Below are 10,428 nucleotides of genomic sequence, written 5' to 3'. Positions count from 1 at the left end.
GTCAACTGCACGAAGAATTGCCTCGTCCATTGAAGATGTCCTCGTCGTTCTAGGCCTTCCCCAGTCGCGAGTCATAGGCTGGAATGTTCCGTGCTCCCTAAGACGTCGATCAATTGCTTCGAACGTCCTCCTGTCGGGACACCTTCGTTCTGGAAATCTATCTCGATACGAACGTACCGCGCCACGGCTATTGCCCCGTGCTAATCCATACATCAAATGGGCATCTGCCAACTCCGCATTTGTAAACATTGCACTGACTGCAAAACCACGTTCGTGATGAACACTAACCTGTTGATGCTACGTACTGATGTGCTTGATGCTAGTACTGTAGACCAATGAGTCACATGTCAACACAAGCACCGAAGTCAACATTACTTTCCCTCAATTGGGCCAACTGGCGGTGAATCGAGGAAGTACAGTACATACTGACGAAACTAAAATGAGCTCTAACATGGAAATTAAGCATTTCCGGACACATGTCCACGTAACATCTTTTCTTTATTTGTGTGTGATGAATGTTTCCTGAAAGTTTGTCTGTACCTTTTTGTAACTGCCAACTCCGCATTTGTAAACATAGCACTGACTGCAAAACCACGTTCGTGATGAACACTAACCTGTTGATGCTACGTACTGATGTGCTTGATGCTAGTACTGTAGAGCAATGAGTCGCATGTCAACACAAGCACCGAAGTCAACATTACTTTCCTTCAATTGGGCCAACTGGCGGTGAATCGAGGAAGTACAGTACATACTGACGAAACTAAAATGAGCTCTAACATGGAAATTAAGCATTTCCGGACACATGTCCACGTAACATCTTTTCTTTATTTTTGTGTGATGAATGTTTCCTGAAAGTTTGTCCGTACCTTTTTGTAACTGCTAACTCCGCATTTGTAAACATTGCACTGACTGCAAAACCCCGTTCGTGATGAACACTAACCTGTTGATGCTACGTACTGATGTGCTTGATGCTAGTACTGTAGAGCAATGAGTCGCATGTCAACGCAAGCACCGAAGTCAACATTACTTTCCTTCAATTGGGCCAACTGGCGGTGAATCGAGGAAGTACAGTACATACTGACGAAACTAAAATGAGCTCTAACATGGAAATTAAGCATTTCCGGACACATGTCCACGTAACATCTTTTCTTTATTTGTGTGTGATGAATGTTTCCTGAAAGTTTGGCCGTACCTTTTTGTAACACCCTGTATGGAGGAAGAAGCTACCATTTCAGAGTGTTGCCATTTGGTCTGAAAATATCAACATCAGTCTTCATACGCATGTTGGACAAAGTGCTAGGAGAACAACTACTAGACAAAATCACAGTCTACATCGATGACATTCTAATTACTGGCAAAAGTTGGGAGGAACATAATGAAATACTGAAGCAAGTTCTTGATAAATTTCAGAAGAGTAATGTTAGTGCCAACCTAGGCATGTCCGAATTCAGAAAAGGTGAAATTAAATTTTTAGGGCATGTCATTTCAGCGGAAGGCATCAACCTTGACCCTGAGAAACTTGAAGCCATTAGAAATTTCCTACAGCCTAAGACCAAAAAGCAGATTAAAGCATTTTTAGGGCTCAACGGATTCTATCGCAAATTTGCGTACAATCAGGCAATCAATGATCAGGCCCTGCTGGGATTAACTAAAAAGAATGCCACTTGGGAGTAGACTAAAGAGTGTGGGGAAGAGTTTCAAAAGATCAAAGACGAATTATGTAACAGTGTCCTGTTAGCCTACTCGAATTTAAATGAGCCATTCTGAATTTTTGCAGTCAGTTTAGAATAAGATTTAGGGGCTCATCTTTGCCAGTTTATTGAAAATAATGGGAAAATAGAAAAGAAGACCATATGTTTAGACAGTAGAGTATTAAACAAACGGGAAAGAAAATATTCTGTCACAGAAAAGGAGGATTTGGCAGTGGTCTTTCCATTCAAGAAATTTAGATACTATGTCATGGGCAGAAATGTTAAGGTTTATACGGATCGTAAAGCAATATCTTTCCTTGTGGATTGCAGACCGAGCCACAACAGGTTGACCAGATGGCCCACTGTTCTCCAGGAGAATGATTTTACTATAGAGTACCTTTCTGGAGAAAATAACATAGTGACAGGCGCCTAATCTAGGTTACATGTTGGAATGGACAAAGCGGACTTCAATGATTCAGGGCAAAATGAGGTATCAGTTTTGGACCTCACACAAATAAAGAATGAGGACAAAATTCGAGACAACCTACAAAACCTAAGAAGGGAACAAAATCAGGATGAGGATATTAAGCTTATCAAAGCAGAATGGAGTAGGCATACTAACACTAAAATCAGGATATATTATATGATCTTATATAGGAGAGGAGATCCTGAGAAGAAGCAGTGGAAGGTCTATTGGCCGAAAGCCGTGTATCAATATCCTAATTTGGTTAATACACTATACGTATGGACACTTCGGTGCGAAAAAATACGCAGATGAGATAAAGCAACTATTTCAACAATATTGAAAAGAAGGTCAGTGCAGTACTGAAAACGTGCGTTAAGTGCCAGAAGACCAAGGCGTCTAATTCTAGCAATAGAATGGAAATGCACAATACGACCCTGACCAAAGTATTGGAAAGGGTCTGTGTGGGTTCATATGGCTCCCTTCCAACATCACAAGGAGGATATAAATATCTATTTGTGGTATTGGATATGTTGTCAAGGTTGTGGAATTGCATCTGTTCAGAAAGGCCACTGGTAAATCGGTAACAGACAAAATAAAAAATGACTATTTAACCAAGATAGAGAAACCCGAGAGAATTATTAGCGATAACGGAAAGCAGGTCACTTCAGTACACTGGAAGCGAATGTTGAATGGCATGTATATAAAACCTGTTTAATTTCAAAGTACCATCCTCAGTCCAACACGAGTGAGAGAGTGATGAGAGAGCTCAATAGATTATTTAGAATCTACAGTGCTAAGGAACCTTATACGTGGGTAGAATATGTGGAAGAGTTTGAAAGAATAATCAATGAGTTGCCTCACTCGACTACAGAACTGCCTCCGCAGGAACTGATCACAGGGGAGAGGGTGCTCAATATTATCGAGCAAATAATTAGCTTTCCACCCAGAGATGAATTATCTACTCAAAAGAAAAGAGACCTGGCATTAAAGAGGATAAAGGAAAAGACGACTAAACGTAAGAGGAAACATGATCTGCAAATCAGACAGGTATCATATCAAACTGATGAACTGGTGCTAATTAAATCCAGACCGAGGTCCTCAAAACTCAATTCGAAAACCAAGAAGTTCCATGAAACATATGAGGGTCTGTAAAGAGTGGTTCACCCTAGTGCTGTGGACGTAAGGGAGGACAGAGCAAAGGATTGTATAACACTGTTAATATCAGAAAGATTCATTAGAAACAGAGAAACCTCAGGGACAAAACCAATCTTTGCATTGCTAGGTAGCTGACTCCTACCAGCTACCCGAGTTAACTAACAGTTTGCTTCCTTTCTTCTCATTCTGTTAGTTCTTCCCTCTGAACTAAAATCTGTCATTATCCTTCTTCTCTATTCAGGGTAAAAAGATAAAAAAGAGACAAAAAAGGGATCAATTTAAACAAAAAACATACTAATTGAATAGTTTAGTAACCGATCATAGATTATACTTACGTATAACAAAAGGTAACATGCAGCATAAAATCTGCAAAACAAGTACAGAACCTCGGCTATAAGACCTAAAATTATCATCCATACAGGCAGAACACCCTATCAACTACGTACAGAAACTTTTTATGTATGTTATGAAACAAAAACAAAAAATTCATACGCATATACACAGAGAAAACATTCTTCTATATTTCTTTATTTAGATAGCTTGCGGCTGACGCAGGGGAAGAGAACGACTCCAAACTAAGTAAGTGGACACAATTAGAACAAATAATACGCAATGGTCCTGAGACGATTAGATTAAATTTTATTAGCAACGATTGGTAGATGGTCTGCGAGCGACTACAAGTAGTAATGAGGTATCCGCTGCAATACATATATACTTAGGCTAGGATGAGTCCAGTCACAGTTAAAATCATGATGAAAGAGTTTTGGATCGACTAGAGAAGTCGACCACTCGTATATAAATGACACTGAAGGAGTTTTGTATCGACCACAGAAGACGACCATTCGTATATGATGATAGGAAATAGGAAGGTAATAGGCAACATGAGAGTCAGCACATTTAGGAATTAGTAGGCGAGATATTACCGACGAAGTATTATTACTAATTGTGTCACGACGCAGAAATGTTACCCACACAGCTAATGAACACAAGACATGAATCTCACATAGGACACAGACAATAAAGTGTACTGAGGTACAAATACATAAGGCACTTCAGAAATGTTTGTTATATTCATAGTATTTACATGTTTGAGCAACAAAGTCCATAATAAGCTACGAGCGACTTAAAGCAACAGGATTAGTTTCGCTATTTTTCTCTGTTATCACGATCTAGGGTATCTTCAGTTCTCGCAAGAGACCTGTGAATCTTGTTTGAATGCCTAGTTAAGTTATCGAATGAAATGAAAATGAAACCTGAAGTATAAAATGAGAGCTAACCTCATATCATTTCGATTCTCAATACGTAGACGTAAGACAGCGGTGCGTTGAGCGCCAGTATAAACTTGAATGGAAGTGAGCACTGACTGGGATGAGTCACGCCATGTGTAACGCTAAAATATCAACAGGTGGTGCGAAAGTTCACTGGTCGACGAGTCAACGTTTGGAAAACAAAACATCAGCCACGTGAGGAGACAATTCAAATGATGAAAGTTCTGTAGTCACCACAGCAGTGACAAAGACATTGTAAATATCATTTTATTGTATTCAATGCAAAATTGTGCATATTGTAAAACAATGTAACATTAATCATGAATTTTATGTAAGGACACTTATATGCTGACATAATTTAGAGTATTTCTCAGCTATGTGATAGTAAACAACGTATATGGATGGCCTAGTGCTGGCATAAGTAAAAAAAATGTAACTGTTAAATGGTTCAAATGGCTCTGAGCACTATGGGACTTAACATCTATGGTCATCAGTCCCCTAGAACTAAGTAACTACTTAAACCTAACTAACCTAAGGACATCACACAACACCCAGTCATCACGAGGCAGAGAAAATCCCTGACTCCGCCGGGAATCGAACCCGGAAACCCGGGCGCGGGAAGCGAGAACGCTACCCCACGACCGCGAGCTGCGGACTGTAAGTGTTATTAGGTAAAATTAGATGACACTGCGCCAATATTAGATAAAAGAACGTGAGTGTTATTAGGTAAAAGTGGATGGCATTACGCTAATATTACATGAAAAACGTCTGATGTGTAAAGATGGATGGCATTGCGTCGACGACATGTATTGTTTAGTTCCTGTTATATATAAACATCAATAACTGTAGCGAGTGTTTATGAGGAGATTATTTGTCCGGGTGCCGATGTTTATTGTTGAATAACAAGACTACAGAAAATTTAAAGGACAGCTATGAGCTGAAAATCATAAATGATATTTTGCAGCAAGAAGAATTTCATGATGTAACGTGTGCTTAGTTATGTTTTTTTGATAGAATTAAGATGAGAAAGTTTGTGTTTAGCAAGAGTACGTCAATGGGTTTGGTTAGTTGGGGTGATATTTTATGAATAGCAATTTACTAGTTTTTTAAAGAATTTCCGTGAATGAGAGAGTATGGGAGCTACTGAGAGATTGGAAACCTAAATATTTTTCCAAATTTTGGGGCAAAATGTTCTCATTTCCTGACTTGTTAGTTGTCTTCGAGAATAGGCCAATTTTGGAAATCAAAGAAGGAGGGGGTTGTGTGATATTCCTGCCTGTGGCCGCCAGTATTTTATTTTTCTAGAAGCTCGCCTTGATGCAGCTTGATACATGTGAAGTAGTATATGGTACAAAAGTGCAGTGAGGTACAAGCGACAGATATAGTATCTACCAGTTCTGTGGGATAGTCCACCAACTGTACTGAACTTGCTTCTGATTGGTCGGCACGTTTGGGTGCTAGGCATCAAAATGCCTACCTTCTCTTATTAATTATTTATATACTTTTCATTGTATTTAACGCAGTTATTAGTATGATAATCTCTCATGGATACCCTACGACTCTATCTTCTTCCTTATTAAATTTCACAAGTTTTGAGAAACATAAGAGTAACGATATTGCAAACTAAGTGCTTCGGAGATCTTCGGGTCACTTTGGCGTGCCTGGCAGACGAAATATCTCGGCTACGCTAGTCACTCTGATTCGGGCATTCTGGAGGGCCGGACACATATATCTTTCTCGGGTTTTCTGGAGGGTCGGACACGTATCTCAGTATCGTGCGTCAATTAGATGTGAATATGTAATAGTCAATCTGTCTCTGGTGTTCTTCAGAGCTGGACATATTGTACTCTATATCGGGCATAACTTAGTTGTGAATATGTAATACTCACTCTGTCTGGTGCATATCGGAGAGCCGGACATGCACAGGCGCCGACTCCATGGGGACTGAGCCCGATCCCCTCAAAAATTCGTTTGGGGGGGGGGGGAGCGGATTTATTAGTTATATTATGTTTGTAAAAACACAAAATTATTTTGGAATTTTTTATTTTCCTTGTTGACGATAGTTACCTTTTAAAATACATTCAGTAATGAGTTAAAACAAATAATTATTACAGTACTAAGTAGGTTAACTGAAAAAAGTGGGGCGAATCATGATAGTGTTACGGTGCTGCGGGCACACTTAGAATTTGTCCCGGTGAGCGAACTTTCGGGTAAAGTCTGGCGCCGGCGGGCCAGCGTTGTGGCTACGGCGACATAAAAACGACTGGAGCGAAGCGCCTGGAACCCTCCGCCTCACGTCCCCTTGACGCATCGAGACATTACGACGGCGCGGCTATATAAAGCCCACCCTGCTGTCGCAGTCATTCAGTGTGGGTAGTTTCGTTCAGTGCATGCTGCAGACGTGTTTAATGTTTCGACTTTAGTGTCTAGTGGACTAATTTATATGACTATATGGTCGCAGCAGAAGCTGAGTAGCACTGTGGTGTACTGGACGTGATATTAAACTCTTGCATGGAGAGTCGTGAGTTCAGAACTTAACTGCACTGTACAAATTTAATTTCTATATTCGGTTCGAGTACATTCTAGAAGTATCCACAAATGTCAAGATTTACTGGACTGTTCTATAGCTGTATATTTACTTATGTGTTCTGGCCGAAGGTAGTTCGCTCTGCGCTCTTGTATGTGCAATTGCTGAATAAACCTTCGTTAAGTGAAGTTAGTGTTCGTCATTCATCTAATTACACCTTCTTCTACGTGACATTGTTCTGGTAGACACATTGGGTATTGGATCTTGTGATAGCGCACATTATCGACGACATAGCGGCTCCCATCAGGCCACGACAGAGCCACCGTTTACGTGGCGAGAAACACGAGTTCTCAAGACGTCTTGGAGCTGTGTAAAATAGTGGATCCTAGAATGAAGGAGGAAGATAAATTTGCACATCTAATGAAGAGTGTTGCTGAGGACATGTATCAAGCACTACTCCTGAAGGAGGTTTCAATATAAGACGACTTCATAAAATGATGCCAGTATATCAAGACAATGCATCAAAAAAGAATTACACACAAGAAGTTTGAACGGCTTCCAAACGTCGTATCGATGTCTATGATGGAGGAAGCAACTGATTTCACAAGTGTTCTTTGTCAGATAGTGAGAGAGGAAGTTCAGAAGGCACTTGGGTTTCACGGCGAGCAAAAAACCGAGACGCTTCAAGAGGTCATAAGGGAGGAAGTGAAACAGGCATTGAACCCAATCTCTCGTCCTTCATTTTCCTTTAAAACGGTGAAAAAGTCGAGACCCAGACTGAGTTACGTTCCTGCAACACCGCATGAGGAACCTGTTTGGGCACCAAGGAGGACTGATGTCTGGAGGAGCCACGATAACCAACCCGTATGTTTCCACTGTGGACGACTAGGATATGTGGTGCGCGATCGTCGAGAAAGTCGGCGGATATTAGCTGACGCCCGCGCCAGAAGACATCAGACAGATCTTAGCCGACGCCAACTCCGGGACGACGAAGATGAACAAGAAGATGTGGGTGCAGGACGACGTAGGTCACCACGGCCGCAAGCTAGCCACTGGAGAGGACGCTCCCCAACACGCCGAACAAGGTCTCCATCGCCGTTTAGAAGCTCCAGCCAATCACCTAACTCCCGCAACATGGAAAACTAAAGGGTGCGACCATCCTTGGAGGTGAGGCCGCCGAAGAGAAAAATCCTCAACCGTTGATCATTACAAAATGGTTCAAATGGCTCTAAGCACTATGGGACTTAACGTCTGTGGTCATCAGTCCCCTAGACTTAGAACTACTTAAACCTAGCTAACCTAAGGACATCACACACATCCACGCCCGAGAGAGGATTCGAACCTGCAACTGTAGTAGCAGCGCGGTTCCAGACTGAAGCGCCTAGAACCGCTCGGTCACAGCGGCCGGCTGGTCACTACAAAAATGATAGGAAACTACGTCGATATATTCATGGATGGCCGACCAGCCCAAGCTCTTGTGAACTCTGGAGCATCATATTCAGTCATTTCGGAGCAGTACCGTCGCCAGTTGCAGAAACCCGTATTCGTCGACAGCAAAACATCTCTGCTGAAGGTGGCTAAACGGAAATATGTAAAACCTACAGGAAGATGTACCAACGTGTGGGTATAAGTGGCCATGCACAGCACATAGAATTCATCGTCTTACAAGAGTGTAGTCATGACGTGATTCTCGTATGGGTCTTTTTGAAAGCTTCTCAGGCAATTATAGATTGTGGCCGCTCAAAGATTATGCTAGACGGTATGAGTTACTGTCGACAGGAAAATGCGCATGCGAGTGTGTGGAGACTGTGCGCTGGATGAAGTGATCATTCCTCCAGTCAGCGCTAGAAAGGTAACTGTCACGTGTCAAGCCATGCATCAACCCATGGACCTTGTAGTGGAGTGTAAGAGAAGCATACCACTGAAGAATAACTTGTTCATCCCAGCCTCTTTCGTCTCATTTAAGAACGGATTCGGTGAATTGTGAATCGTTAACTATTGCCGAGAACCGCAGATCCTTCCAAGTCGCCTGTGCATAGCAACCGCTGAGCCGTTAATTGAAGAACAGCTGAGCGTCATAGAAACCTCTCATGCCGAGTCTGTGAGCGAAATTAGCGCTACCACTATGAGACAAGTTCTTCTATCACTAGACTATCACCAGATCTCACTGAGGAACAACAGAAGAAGCTACTTGTCATTCTTGATGAGTTCTCTGAATGCTTCAATCCACAGGTGAAGAGCAAATTAGACAAATCGACCGTGAAGCACCGGATTAGCACTGGAGACCATCAACCAATATGCCAGAGAGCATACCGTGTGTCAGCAACGGGACGTCGAATAATTCGCGACGAGATAGAGAAAATGATGAAGAATGACATCATTCAGCCTTCACACAGCCCATGGTCGTCATCGGTGGTCCTCGTCGGGAAGAAGAATGGCAGTTGGCGCTTTTGTGTTGATTACAGGACGCTTAATAAGATAACTGGGCAACGTCCTTGCCGCAGTGGATACACCGGTTCCCGTCAGATCACCGAAGTTAAGCGCTGTCGGGCGTGGCCGGCACTTGGATGGGTGACCATCCGGGCTGCCATGCGCTGTTGCCATTTTTCAGAGTGCAATCAGCCGCTTAATGGCAATTGAGGGCTACTCTACCGAATAGTAGCGGCTCCGGTCACAGAAAACCATCATAACGACCGGGAGAGTGGTGTGCTCAACACACGCCCCTCCTATCTGCATCCTCAGCTGAGGATGACACGGCGATCAGATGGTCCCAATGGGCCACTTGTGGTCTGAAGACGGAGTGCGTTTTAATAAGATAACTGAAAAGGACGTTTACCATCTTCCACGAATTGACTGTACACCTGATTGTCTGAAGGGGGCTAAGTTTTTCTCAACCATGGGCATGTACTCGGGATACTGGCAAATCGAAGTAGACGAGGCTGATCGTGAGAAAATTGCACGCATCACCCCTGAGGGCCTGTATGAGTGTAAGTTAATGCCGTTTGGTTTGTGTAATGCGCCAGCAACTATTGAACGGATGATGGATAATCTTCTAAGGCACGTGAAGTTGACGATGTGTCTTTGTTATTTAGATGACTTTATAGTGTTCTCAGAGACATTTGATGAACATATAAGAAGACTGAGGACCGTTCTTAAGTGTCTCCAACAAAGCGGACTGAAACTTAATCCAATAAAGTGTCTCTTTGGAGCAGAAGAAATCAAAATACTTGGACACCTTGTGTCAAACGAGGGTGTGCGGTCAGACCCAGAAAAGGTGAGATCTATAACGGAATTTTCTATTCCTAAAAGTATTAGAGATGT

At 42.3% G+C, this 10,428-nt stretch overlaps 1 pseudogene; it reads left to right on the top strand.

Annotated features, from left to right (window-relative positions):
* The first annotated feature begins 9,592 nt into the window (after positions 1 to 9,592).
* On the top strand, positions 9,593 to 9,710 carry LOC126471815 (5S ribosomal RNA; annotated as a pseudogene).
* Positions 9,711 to 10,428: the final 718 nt, after the last annotated feature.

This window comes from Schistocerca serialis, chromosome 3 (assembly GCF_023864345.2).
Source record: "Schistocerca serialis cubense isolate TAMUIC-IGC-003099 chromosome 3, iqSchSeri2.2, whole genome shotgun sequence".
NCBI classification, from domain to species: Eukaryota; Metazoa; Arthropoda; class Insecta; order Orthoptera; family Acrididae; genus Schistocerca; species Schistocerca serialis.
Note: the sequence above shows the minus strand (reverse complement) of the source record. Positions and strands in the feature narration are given on the sequence as shown.